This window comes from Numenius arquata, chromosome 4 (assembly GCF_964106895.1).
Source record: "Numenius arquata chromosome 4, bNumArq3.hap1.1, whole genome shotgun sequence".
In the NCBI taxonomy this organism is placed as follows: Eukaryota; Metazoa; Chordata; class Aves; order Charadriiformes; family Scolopacidae; genus Numenius; species Numenius arquata.
Window position 1 is genome coordinate 70350125 of NC_133579.1, and position 12725 is coordinate 70362849.

The window sequence follows — 12725 nt, forward strand, 5'->3', positions numbered from 1 at the left end:
AGGATGTTGGACATGGCGGAAGCTGCTGGACCCGGCCTCGACGCCAGCTCCAGCCGGGGCGGGGGGTCACTGGCCCCCGGTGAGGGGAGCGGGCAGGGAGCGGCCGCCTCCCGGCCGCCCCTCCACCTGCCCCTGCCCACCTGCTACCGGGCAGCGAGCAGGGAGGCGCGGGCAGCGGCGCCGCCGGCCGCAACCAGCCATTTAAGGCAGGGAAGGCAGCGGCTGCCCCCGCGGTAATTCATTACCTCAGGCTCCACAGGGCGGGGGGGGGGGGGGTGGGAGCGGCCGCCCGCCGGACAGCCCGCCCGGCCTATGGGGGCGAGCGGCGGAGGGGCGGGCAGGCGGCGCCGGGCGCTCGCCAATGCCCGGGCAGGGAGGGCGGTGCCTGCCGGAGCCGCCGCGCCGGCTTGAGACGGGCTGCCGATAGCGCCGGAGCCCGGGCGAGTGTCAGGTTGGGCCGGCGGGACCTGCCGCCCCTGGAGAGCCGGCGGTGAGTTGGCGCCTCTGTGCGGGGGCGGGCGAGAGCGAGCCCCTCTGCTTTGGGGGTGGGCGATGGCGGGCTGTTTCTTGCCTTCTCCTCCCTACACCACCATCACCCCGCTCTCTTTAGCGCGCTGGCAGCCTAATTTCTGCCCGGTTAATGAGGGGAGGGGGGCGGGCGCGGCGGCGGAGCTGGAGGCCCCCCGTTGCGGCGGTGCCACCGGCCGCCCTCCCCCTTACCTTGCCCCCCCCCCCCCCCCCCCCCCGCCTTGCCGTTATGTAACGGCGGCGGGGGGCTGCGGGCGAGGCGGCGGCGGCCGCGCTTTTCTCCGCAGGATTAACCCCTGGCTCTCCCGGCAGAGCCCCGGGGGAGGGGAGCCGGCGGGGAGCGGGGCTGGGTGCAGCGCTGCTCCCCCCTGGGGATGGGGGCCGCCTCTCCCGCCGCTATCGGGGGAGGGGATGCGCGGCCGCAACCTGTGAGGGGCGGGAGGGCCGGGGGGGGGGGGGGGGGGGGGCCGTTTCCCGGCTCCCGGCGGCACCGGGTGGGCGATGCTGGCGAGCCCGGCTCTGCCTGCGGGCGTCTCCCGGAGGAGCTGGGAGGGGGGAAGAGATCCACCTTGCGCACACACCAGGCGTTATCTGGAGGCGACAGCGAAGCCTCAGCTGCTGCTCGGTGTTTTTAGTGGCCCGCTTGTATGGCGATTGATGGGTAAAGACGATTTGCCTTTTTTTTTTAGTAGTATTATTATTTTCAAATGAAGAGGCTTCGTCTGGGAGAACCGCTCCTATATGGCGTCCTCCATGACAACCAGCATCAGGTGCGGGGGGGGACGGAGGACGACTGTTCAGGGACCGCAGTGTAACACCCGCAGGTATAAAGCCAAGTACAGTATTCCAGGGTGGAAAACAGGACGAGGCGAAATCCTGTGAATTAATCTGCGACCCGGCTAGCTGGTTGGAAAGCAAAGAAACACGCACACAACACCCTCCCTTCCTCCTCTCCACCCCAGCCCCAAATCAGCAGCGGTCGCAAGCGTTTCTTCGATCCTGGGTAAAAGCTCTTGTACCCGGGTGAAATTCTTCCACGGGGAAGGTGCTACGAGATGCCGAATAGCCAGGTGAAAAGTGTATGCCCTAAACGTTGACAGCTTTGTATCCCGCAGCAGATGCTGCTGACAAGCCATTTCCCCATTTGTGTTTTGAAGGGTCTACATGAGCAGGTTTTGGGGGTGGGGGGGGCGGAATTCTTTGAGATTTTAGGGAGGATTGCGTAACTGCTTATGTTTATTTGAAAAGGAGGGGCAAACCCAAGCCCCAGCCTGAAATGAAACACATGATGTGAGGCTGTTTTCGCTGAGCCTTCACGCAGCTTTCTCAACTAGTATCATTAAATAGCATGCTCTAGAAGGCTGGCAAGCGTTAGCATGATAATGAAACAGGTTTGGGGTTGTTTTCTCCTCTAGTGCTGTGAAAATTTGGGGCAAAAATGGAGAGATACCTATACACTTTCATAGTCTCAGGCTTAAATTAGAATGGCTGTTTATTGAATGTATGCAACCTATTTCTAAAATGTCGATGGCCATTTTTTTAACCCTAGTGATGAGCCACGTCTTTTTCAAAGTATGTTTTTTACGGGCCCTATCCTGACACCGACTCACCCCTCCCAAAACTGAAATAAAATGCTATTTTGGATGCTTTTGTACCTCTCTGGGTCACAGTCATATGCCTTTAAATAGTCCATCATTTGTAACTGCTGAAGTGTATGTCCAGTATTAAATCCTGGTACAGTGTAATGCTTAGACAGCATGCCATGCAAGGATCAAATTGCAGATAAAGTTCACATAGGAATCTCCTGCGGTGCTTGCACTTGACCCTTGTAAATGTAAGAAAAGGTCTTTATAAATGGAAATACACATCCAGCAAGAAGTTGTTTCTGTGGATTGACTGTGGTGAAAAAGAATGTATTTTTATTTAATTTTTATAGGAGATACATTCATTCCAGTTACCTTCTGTAGGCAGCTATATGATAGAAGTTATTTTTACTTCTTGAGTTTCCTTGCGCTTAATTTGAAAAAAGAAAACAAAAAAAAAGACAGCTCTTTTAAGGAGGAAAGAGGGAGGGAGGCAGGCAGTTATGTTAATTTATGTTAAGATTAGCGTATTCTGATTCTAGGTAGAGGCAATTAATTGTACTTACTATATCCAGAATGCTTTAGAGTCTAAATCATACAGTGTTTAAACTTGATAACTTGCTCTCAGATGATAAGCTAAGATGCAAATTAAAATAATATCAGATATTTTTCTTGCTTTGCATGCTTTGATTATGTAAGTCTCAAGTGTGAGAATGTGACTGTATTCACATTCTTGTCCTTTTTATCTGTGCGCACGTACTGCTTGTTGCCTTTGCATAAATTGAATGATCTCTTTTCAGCAAGCAACAAACGGAGGTGTTTTTCTCCCTCTGAAAACCATTTTTGTGCTGTGTGTAACTGAAATTAAATGGAGGTATATAATTTTCATCCCTGGTGTTTCTCTGCCATACTGGCATGACTACTACGGGCATAAGTGCTTTTAGGTGCCTCTGCCAGTTAGTTGAAAAGAAATATTTTGCTTACTGTTTGTATTGCCATAGCGTCTGGCAGCTGTGATCAGGGACCTGGACTAACGTGGTAGGTGCAGTATGACCATGGAACAAAATATTATGATCCAAAATACAGAACGAGACACCGAGTGGTACAAAAAAGGGAATGCAGGTGTTGTTAAGAAGGAGTTGTTAAGGAGGATACATTGGCACATGTGTGTGCATTATCCAGCTGCGTGTTTTCTCTTTCTCATCTGTTAGAGCAAAGGGAATTGTAGACCTTAATGTGAGACTCACACACTTCTGTGAGGGAAGTTCTGGTATCGAAGGGCATTCTTGGGACACGTGTACAATGGCTTGATTTGGGGGGATTTTAAAGTGTATTTAACTTGACTAAATGCTGAAAGTTGAAATAAAATAATAAAGAATAATCTACATCAATCCAATATGAAACATTTTATCTTCAGGCTACTTAATTTTCACAGAATCAGAGAACTGTAGGGATTGGAATGGACCTTTGGAGACCATCTGGTCCAAGCCCCCTGCCAAAGCAGGGTCACCCAGAGCAGGCTGGACAGGAAGGTGTCCAGGGGGGTTTTGAATGTCTCCAGAGAAGGAGACTCCACCACCTCTCTGGGCAGCCTGTTCCAGGGCTCTGGCACCCTCAGAGTAAAGCAGTTTTTCCTTATCTTCAGACTGAACTTCCTGTGTTCCAGCTTGTGTCCATTGCCCCTTGTCCTGTCACTGGGCACCACTGAAAAGAGTCCGGCCCCATCCTCTTGACACCTGCCCTGTAGATATTTATAAGCATTGATGAGATCCCCTCTCAGTTTTCTCCAGGCTGAACAGACCCATGTCTCTCAGCCTTTCCTCATAAGAGAGGTGCTCCATTCCCTTGATCACCTTCTTAGCCCTCTGCTGGACTCTTTCTAATAGTTCCCTGTCTTTCTTGAACTGGGGGGCCTGGAACTGGACTCCAGATGGAGTCACCAGGGCAGAGCCTCCCTTGACCTGCTGGCCACATTCTTTTTATTGCACCTCAGGGGACTATTTGCCTTCTTGGCCACAAGGGCACATTGCTGGCTCATGGTCAACTTGTTGCCCACCAGGACTCCGAGGTCTCTCTCTGCAGAGCTGCTCTCCAGAAGGTCAGCCCCTGACCTGTACTGGTGCGTGGGATTATTCCTTCCCAGGTGCAGGACCCTATACTTTGCCCTTGTTGAATACTTTGAACTGTATGTTGAGAGGATGTTATTGGTAAAATTCCCTGATAATAAATACGGTCTTTGAGTACACAGGGCCTGTGCATGTGGTACAGGACAAGTACTTACAGCCTGTTCAGGTTTCAGGGCACTTCTCCTGACTTGGTGGTTATATGGAGCAGAACAGACTGATTTTGTGCTGGTCATTTTTCTTGCCTCACAGTGTTATGTGCATCAAAACAGATGGGAAGTTTTTATCTGTGGTTAGTTATGAAGTGTAGTGGGTGGGCAGTTCAGTTTGCTCCTGCTAAGAGGGAATCATAACTGTGTTAGGACTCTAAGGTATATGTGGAGAAACCTAGGTTCTTTCTTACTCTTGCCTGTTGTCTCAAGGTTCCCTCTTCTTTTTCTTTTCCTCCTCATCTTTCCCTTGCCTCATAGTGTCCTGAGTACCTTGTCCTGGATAGAAAACCAAGAGTATACAGACCAAAGCTTCAGAGAGTTGTGTGGAAGATGAGAAGACAAAAATGAATCTGCAGTGCAACTGTCTTCAGTCATCTTTTGAAGTTAATTCCTGCCCAGTTTGGCTAATCTTAAGAATATACTTGTGTGTCAGTGTTCGAATACTGGAGCCTTTGGCAAAATAAGGACAGAGAAACTTAAAATAATAATAATAATAATAAAGGACATAACAGTTTTTGCTTGAATCTCTGGGGGATGCAGTCTTAGTTCAAACAAGTTCTTAAATGCACAGTTGAGGAATGGTGGTCTGTTGGATCAGTACTAAGCAAATTCTTGCGATGGAAATTCAAATGCTAAGAGGCCTTGCTCACAAAAGCATTCTTTAGTTGCTAATAACTCTGCTTATTTTTAAATTAAAAGAAAATTGCGTCTGCCTGTCTCATCTGATTTCACTGTCAGAAGGATCAGTACTCAAACAGTTCTTCTTGCAGGAGCTTATAGATGTGAAATAACTTACTGATTTAGTAAGGTGAGTATTCCCCTCCTATTTTGTACTGGGCTGTAGGTAGTTGAAAAAAATCTGTACTTAAAAGTTAGTTTATTTTTTTGTATTCAGACACAACTGAAGCAGCAGACTTTAAGAACATAAGCAATCTTTAGACGATCTAATCTGACTCATGCATTAGTTATTTTCAGTTAGTTATCTGAGACCAATAATGTACATTTGATAAAAGTCTGTCGGAGATACTACGTGTATTTTCTGTATTAAATGGAGTATGATGTGCAGATGTCAGGATGTGCTGCTATTCTTGTAGCTTACCTTTAATATTTTCAATGGCTGAATGTCTCTCCCTAAAGAAGTCCTATTTCTAATTTCCATTGACGTAGCCTGAATTTTTATCTGTTGATGAGTTTTTTTTATACCTTTGACAGTAAAGAGCCATTTAGTATGTGATGCAGTTTCTCTACAAAGGTACTTGGGTACCTCACTGAAGTGATTTCAATCACCTGACAAATTACATTGGTACAGTTCTTTAAGTCTCTCATGGTAAATCATCTTGTCTCATGATTTTGTAGCTCTAATACAATCTCCAGGTCTTCTTTCAGAGGTGATGCTTTGTGACTATTAAATCTTACGGTGCTTTCAAAGCCTGTAAGTCTCTGTTAGCTCGGTTTTTCTTTGATCTAATTCTACCCCTATCTATAGCATCAACTTGGTTCCCTCGATATTTTTAACTATAGGTGGTACACAAAGCCCCCTGTCTTACTGGTGTTTGAAGTGATCTCCTTGCTGTACAATCTCTGATCTTCTTCATGGAGTGGATCTTGATTACTCATGGCTTCTGCAGAAGTATTTTGAACGGGTTCTATGGAAGTTCAAATTAGTAGTCTGCTCTGGACAGGGATGGTGGGAGGGGACCATGTATAGCGTATGAAGAAATGAAGCTAAGCACTCTCTCTATAGTGGTAATGTTACAAGTTGGGGAATCTGTACTCAACTAATTCTAAGGTGATGATAGGCCCAGCATGTTCTTTGGAGCTTTAAATTAGTTGTATGACTAACTATTGTGGAGAACAGCTATTGTCTTCCCGTCTTTTGGAATCTTTGATTCCCAAGTCTTTTTTTGATATGCCATGAAAAAGTACCTCATCTGAACAGTTGGGGCTCCTCATTTGTTGTGCTTTAATCAGTGTGAATATCTTTTTTCTTCCTCTTCAAAAGTGTTGTATTCACTTCCTTCTGTGAAGGCTGTTCTAGACACCGGCTTGTGTGTGCAATTGCAGAATGGTTGTGTCCAGATATTTTCTTCATCTACCCACGATAGATAGCAGCCCAGCAGAGCCCGGGAAGAATACTTAGTACATGGAATCCTCTAATGGAATAGTCACATAATGGAAAAAAAAATGCATGATAAGAATTCACCAGTATATAAATGAATGGTGGATGCCTGTATTCATGCTTTTACCTTCATAGTTGAAACCTTGTGTAAGTTAAACAGTGGTATTAAAGTATATTGTAGAGCTAGTGAAGAGTTATTTAGTTAGATAAAGAATTTTTGTGTAGTTTTAAGTGTTGTCAGGTGAACATGTGTCTTTTAAAAGAAAAACGTTCTAATAGAACTATCACTGATAGAGGTCTGTGTATGGGTGTTTCATTGATGCATATATAAAGACGTGATATTTTATGAAGTGGCTCTTTGGAGTGCAGAAATATAAGTTATGAAGAACGAAACTTAGTTTTGTATACAAGTGATATTGTAGCAGTAACTATGTAGGTGGATAGTGATAGTTTTTAGAATAGTAACAGCCATTTTTCCAGCAGTCAAAATGATCTCTATGCTTGATATTGTGTTTCCTAAGGTTGCTCCTTTAATGGCATATCCCAGTCTGAAATACTGTTTTGCTAAGGAAGGACGGTGAACAACTTTTTTGTTACTCTGTGTGTGTCCTACTGAAGATCTTACTGCAGCTGCATGACCCAGCCAGCCTTGCCCTTGTCCACAGTGCTAGACAGATGTATATTTTTAAGAGAACTTGAGGTTCAGCCGTGCAGTTTCTTATAAAGCCTATGAAAGGACTTAGTTTTCTTTAAGTAAAGGTGGGTTTAAATGTAGCTAGAGTTAGTTAGCTTTGCTTGGTCTGCAGTATTCTCTGCTCTTTTTCCTCCTTCTTTCTATCCAGTTTTGGGCCCCTTCCCACAAAAAAGACATTGAGAGACTGGAGCGGGTCCAGAGAAGGGCAATGAAGCTGATGAGGGGTCTGGAGAACAAGTCTCATGAGGAGAGGCTGAGGTAGCTGGGGTTGTTCAGCCTAGAGAAAAGGAGGCTGAGGGGAGACCTTCTTGCTCTCTACAACTCCCTGAAAGGAGGGTGTAGAGAGGCAGGGGTCGGTCTCTTCTCCCAAGTCACAAGCAATATGACAAGAAGAAATGGCCTCAGGTTGCATCAGGGGAGGTTCAGATTGGATATTAGGAAAAATTCTTACACTGGAAGGGTTATTAAGCCTTGGAACGGGCTGCCCAGGGAAGTGGTTGAGGCACCATCCCTGGGGGTATTTAAAAGACGGGTTGACATAGAGCTCAGAGACATGGTTTAGCGATGGTTTTTTATCAGAGTTAGGTTGATGGTTGGACTAGATGATCTTAAAGGTCCCTTCCAACCTAGACAATTCTATGGTTCTGTAACGTGCTAGGGAAAAGGGATGGCTCTCATTCACTTGGGCATCACGTGTGGAGAGATATGCCCAGAGCAGAACTCAGAAGAGAAATGCCTTAACTCTGATTCCTACTGGTAGCTGTGAAGGAAACTTAAGGAAAGCTTTAAGAGCATTGTCTAAAACATTGCATTTTATTAGAGGATGTTGCATTTCTCCAGCTGTTTATCCCTTCCCTCAGCTTGAATGTTTATGCAAAAATGTGGGGAAAAAGAGTCCATCTGCTGTACTTTGTCTCTGCTATTTTTATTTGGCATAAATAATTACAGACAGAAAATAAATGAGTATTCCCTCTAACTGCAATTCTGTAACATTTTTAAAACATGAGGAAGATAGATCAAGTCCTAAAATAAAACAGATGCAGTCAGACAAATTCAAATGCCTTGCACAGTTTGATAATTAATCCAATTCACTCATAAAAATGGCACCTCATGCTCATTGAAAAGTTGCTTTCTTTTTTTTTGCTTGGGCTGGCTGGAAGATCTTAAGAATTTTTGGATGGCAACTATTTGTGGTACAGTGGATACATTTTACCAACAGTGCAGAAACAGAGTCTGATAAAAATTACATATTAAACACTTGCATGCTTACTAATGCTTGATGTGCAGGAAGGATTAGCAGGAGAATGGAAGATGAAACCAGGTTACAATTAACATAAAACTACTGGGGTATGTGCCTGTGGGCAGAATTCTTTGCAGTATGCCTGTTTTCTACCTTTCAGGTTTAAGACCATCTGAAAAATACTTTTAGGAAGGCTGGTAGTTTGACTAGGCTGAGGAGTCGAGAATGTAGGTGTGGAGAGGTTGAGGCTGAAGCGTTTATAAGAGAATGGTGCAGAAATAGGAAGCTTATTCTGAGGTTGAAACAGAAGTAAAATTGTTAATGTTAAGAATGCATAGTTCTTCAAATCCTTATGCAATACCAGACTTAGCTTGCTGGCTGTGTTAACTGCATTGCAAGGGGTCTACCATCTCTCTCCTTTCCCCCTGCTCTATTTTTAGTTTTCAATAAAATCAGTAGATTCCTAGCTACTGTTTTCTTGAGCATTCATTCAAATGTCTAATGTGATCACATGCATGAGAGATGCTATCTGACTGAATACAGCATCCTATTTTTCTTGGCCAACTAAATAGATGTATAGATGCTTTTGAGATGAATCTGTTGTATTTTTTACCCTTTGGAACGTGAGAATGCAAGGAAGATTAGCTGGATCAAATCTGCACATGAGCTAGGGAATTTTTTGATCTGAATACCTGTTACAAAGAGCAAAAGTGTTGGAAAGCCAGTATACTTAGCTTAAGTACTAGCAAAAATGGAATAGAGTGCTTGTAAGATTATTTTTTTTTTATTTATTTTTTTTTTAACCTGCTGGTAACATTTTGCAGATATAAGCAAAGATACTTTTCTACTAAGTCTAGGGTTTGTGCTGCGGATTACCTACTTGCCCTTCTCACTTAAACCATGAAGACAAAACACGCAAGAGAATTGCTGGGGGGCAAAGAGGTCACAGAAATACTGTCTGGGGAATTGACTTCTATCTTGGTGGATATTTAGAGTACCGTTAGGGTACCATCTCCACTCTACCTTGTGGCCAAAACTCTATGGTGTGACTGTAAAGCAGAACCTTGGACTTTGCGTAAAAACAGCAGCAAAATGAACTGCAGAACAGAACTAAGTCAAGGACAGAATTTGTAGATTTTTGTTGCATAATTGCCAGGAGCATATAGTAGAAGGGGTTAAGAACTTAAGGACGGATCAGGGCTAAGACTGAAAACTTGAGCAGAGATTCCATTTTAGGGCTGTTTTATCTGAGTTACCGTCTTTGGGTTCAAGGTGAGGAATTTGCACAGCAGACGTTGCACTTTAGCTAGATGATGACCCTGGTGCTCAGTGTAAACCTAACTTTGGGGTCTTGTGGAGTTACGTTGCAAGTTGCAATGCAACTAGGAAGGACATGGACCTGTTGGAATGGGTCCAGCAAAGGGCCATGGAAATGATCAGGGGCCTGGAGCACCTCTCCTATGAGGACAGGCTGAGACAGTTGGGTTTGTTCATCCTGGAGAAGAGAAGGCTCCAGGGAGACTTTATATGGCCTTCTAGTACCTGAAGGGAGCCTACAGGAGAGAGGGGGAGGGACTCGTTATCAGGGAGTGGAGCTGCAGGACAAGGGGTAATGGTTTTAAATTGAAAGAGGGGAGATTTAGATTAGATACTAGGAAGAAATTCTTTCCTGTGAGGGTGGTGAGACACTGGAACAGGTTGCCCAGAGAAGTTGTGGATGGTCTATCCCTGGAGGTGTTCAAGACCAGGCTGGATGGGGTTTTGAGCAACGTGGTCTAGTGGGGGTTAGAACTTGATGATTTTGAAGGTCCCTTCCAACTCTAACCATTATATGATTCTAGGCGTTACATGTGAGAAATAGGTTGGCATATGCAAAGGCGAGCATTACAGGAAAGAGTAGATGCTAGATGCCATTATTGCATGGCAACTGTGCCATTGTGCTATTGAATCTTTTCTCCAAATTCATCAATCTCAGCAGTCTCCTGAACAGAGGTCTGCTTGATGCTTGAATGCTTTCTACCATTAAAAAGTTTGAACTGAAAGTTTTCCTAGTTCACAGGATTTTTGACCTCATTTTAGCCAGTTCTTGGTTGGTAAATATTCTAAAGAACAAACGGTTTTACAATAAGCTGCCCTTTCTATTAACTGGATGGCATCTGAGGCGGTAATAAGTATCTACTGTAGTAATCTTTTGTGCTGTCTTAGACAAATACACTCTTATTCACTTCCATGGCAGTTAACGCTGCAAGAAGACTTCCATTAAAAACTGTTTTTGTGATACTTGCTGCAAATGAAAGCAATTCAATTTATGTTGGGACAGAATATTCCTAGCATGCTAGGGGCAAGCTAGACAAAATAGATGAGAAAGTGTATGGTGTAGCCCAAAAAGCTAGGCATTCACACTTTCGGTAGTTTCCTGTTGATTTTTTTTTTTTTTAAAGCATTTTTTTGGTGTGGAGATCATAAACTGGGTTAATACATTTGCAGCTAGTGAGACTATATTTATATTTCCTCCATAGAGTCAGAGATCTTCATAGCACTTCAGAGCACTCCATACAATCATGTACCAGCTCTACGTGGCCTAATAATTAAAGCAGTGTAGAGTATGGGTCCCAGGGTCCTCGTTATGTTCTGAACTCCTGTTATGGTTTGAGAGAACCCATAACAATCTATTGTTGTTAGACAGTTATTCTATCACCCGATGACCCCTCCCCACCCGGAAAGGGGAATCGGGGAACACAAAGAAACACAAGGGTTGAAATATAAATAGATTTAATAGACTAAGACTAAATAATTAACAATAATACTAAAGAACCAGTATTAATCCCGATACTGATATAAGATATACAGGAATTATACTCAGCCCATTCTCTCAGCAGAAGCTGTGCACTCCCAGCAGGGACAGCAAATGTCGGACACTGGGAGCGCAATGGCTTCAGGAGGAAGGGAAGGCCTCAGGGCTCCGGCACCAGGGCAAGGAGTTGTCTGCACCACCGCCATCAGGGAGAGAGCCCACTACGCAGCAAACTTTTCTAATTTATATTGAAGGTGATGTTCATGGTATGAAATAATCCTGTTGGCCAGGCTGGGTCAAATGCCCAGGCCTCGCTCCTCCTTGTCCCTGCACCTGGCAAGGCTCGAAAACACTAACCTTGAATCCCACAGAGCCTGGCTGGCTATAAAGTAAATATTTTCACAAATTCAGACACTAGAGTCTTCTAAAAGTGCAATTTTCCCCAGCATTAGAAGAAAAGTTAGTCCTGTGTCTCTCAACCCAGCACAACTCTGGCAGCAGAACAGTCGTGTTTCTTCGTCCCTCTGCTTTGGTTTCCCTGTCGGTGACATGGCAGCGATGCTAACTTCTGTTACCAACACTAACCTGTCTGCCCTTCCTGAGCAGATTAGCCATACGTCAGTTCTCAGGGACCGGGCAGGGAGGGTGCCGCAGTGAATTCTTCCCAGGTAGGATACACCCATATTCTGTAGAGTTGCAGAAGCTGCTGAAATTGTTGGCAAAAATACTCCGTGTTTTAGTAAGCCTTCAGGTCATCCTGGTTTGTGCCGAGAGATGGTTTGCTTCTAACAGCGATTTCCCCAAATCTAAATCAAAGCCAAACCAGAATTCCTGCAGTATGCTGACACCTGGAGCAGATGTGGATAAGTGAAAGAGTGTAAATTAATATAAAACTTTGAGAAGAGCTGACAGTTGGCCAGTACTGAGGCTTTGGGCTTATTTATATGTACCTGCTATTCATGCATTGGAACTGGCATTCACAGGAACAATAGCTGCTTGTCCCCTCATTTTTGGGAGAATCCGGACTGATATGTGACTTTATCTAGGGGAGTTCTCCCAGCTGTCTGTCTGCAGATGAGTATGTATTGTAGTCTCTGGCTGAAAGGAAGTTTGATGACATGAGAAAACTTTTTCTAATGGGTTAGGCATGTGCTAAGAACACAGATCTGTGTTTTCAGTCTATTTTAGCATGAGTTAGCCATGACCTCAGTCAGTTTGATCCCTAGCTTAATCTCTGTCTGTATAGATATGTCTGTCTGTATAATGTGATGTATTATTTACCTATTGTAGAGTGAGAGAAGGGACAAGAACTGTTCTTTCATGATACTAAAGGAGTATTACATGACACAGACTATAGCAGTTCATAACACAACACCTAGTTGTCTAAATATTCTGTGGATTTCTGGAACTCTGTTGGTTTTTTTTTTTTTGG

At 44.5% G+C, this 12725-nt stretch overlaps 1 protein-coding gene across 1 annotated transcript in view; it reads left to right on the forward strand.

The window, feature by feature from the left end:
• Nucleotides 1-415: 415 nt before the first annotated feature.
• Nucleotides 416-12725, forward strand: part of TPPP (tubulin polymerization promoting protein) — a 63940-nt gene continuing 51630 nt past the window's right edge. Inside the window, exon 1 of the mRNA XM_074146602.1 lies at nt 416-490. The gene's annotated coding sequence lies outside the window, so the exon portion shown is untranslated. The remainder of the gene's footprint in view (nt 491-12725) is intronic.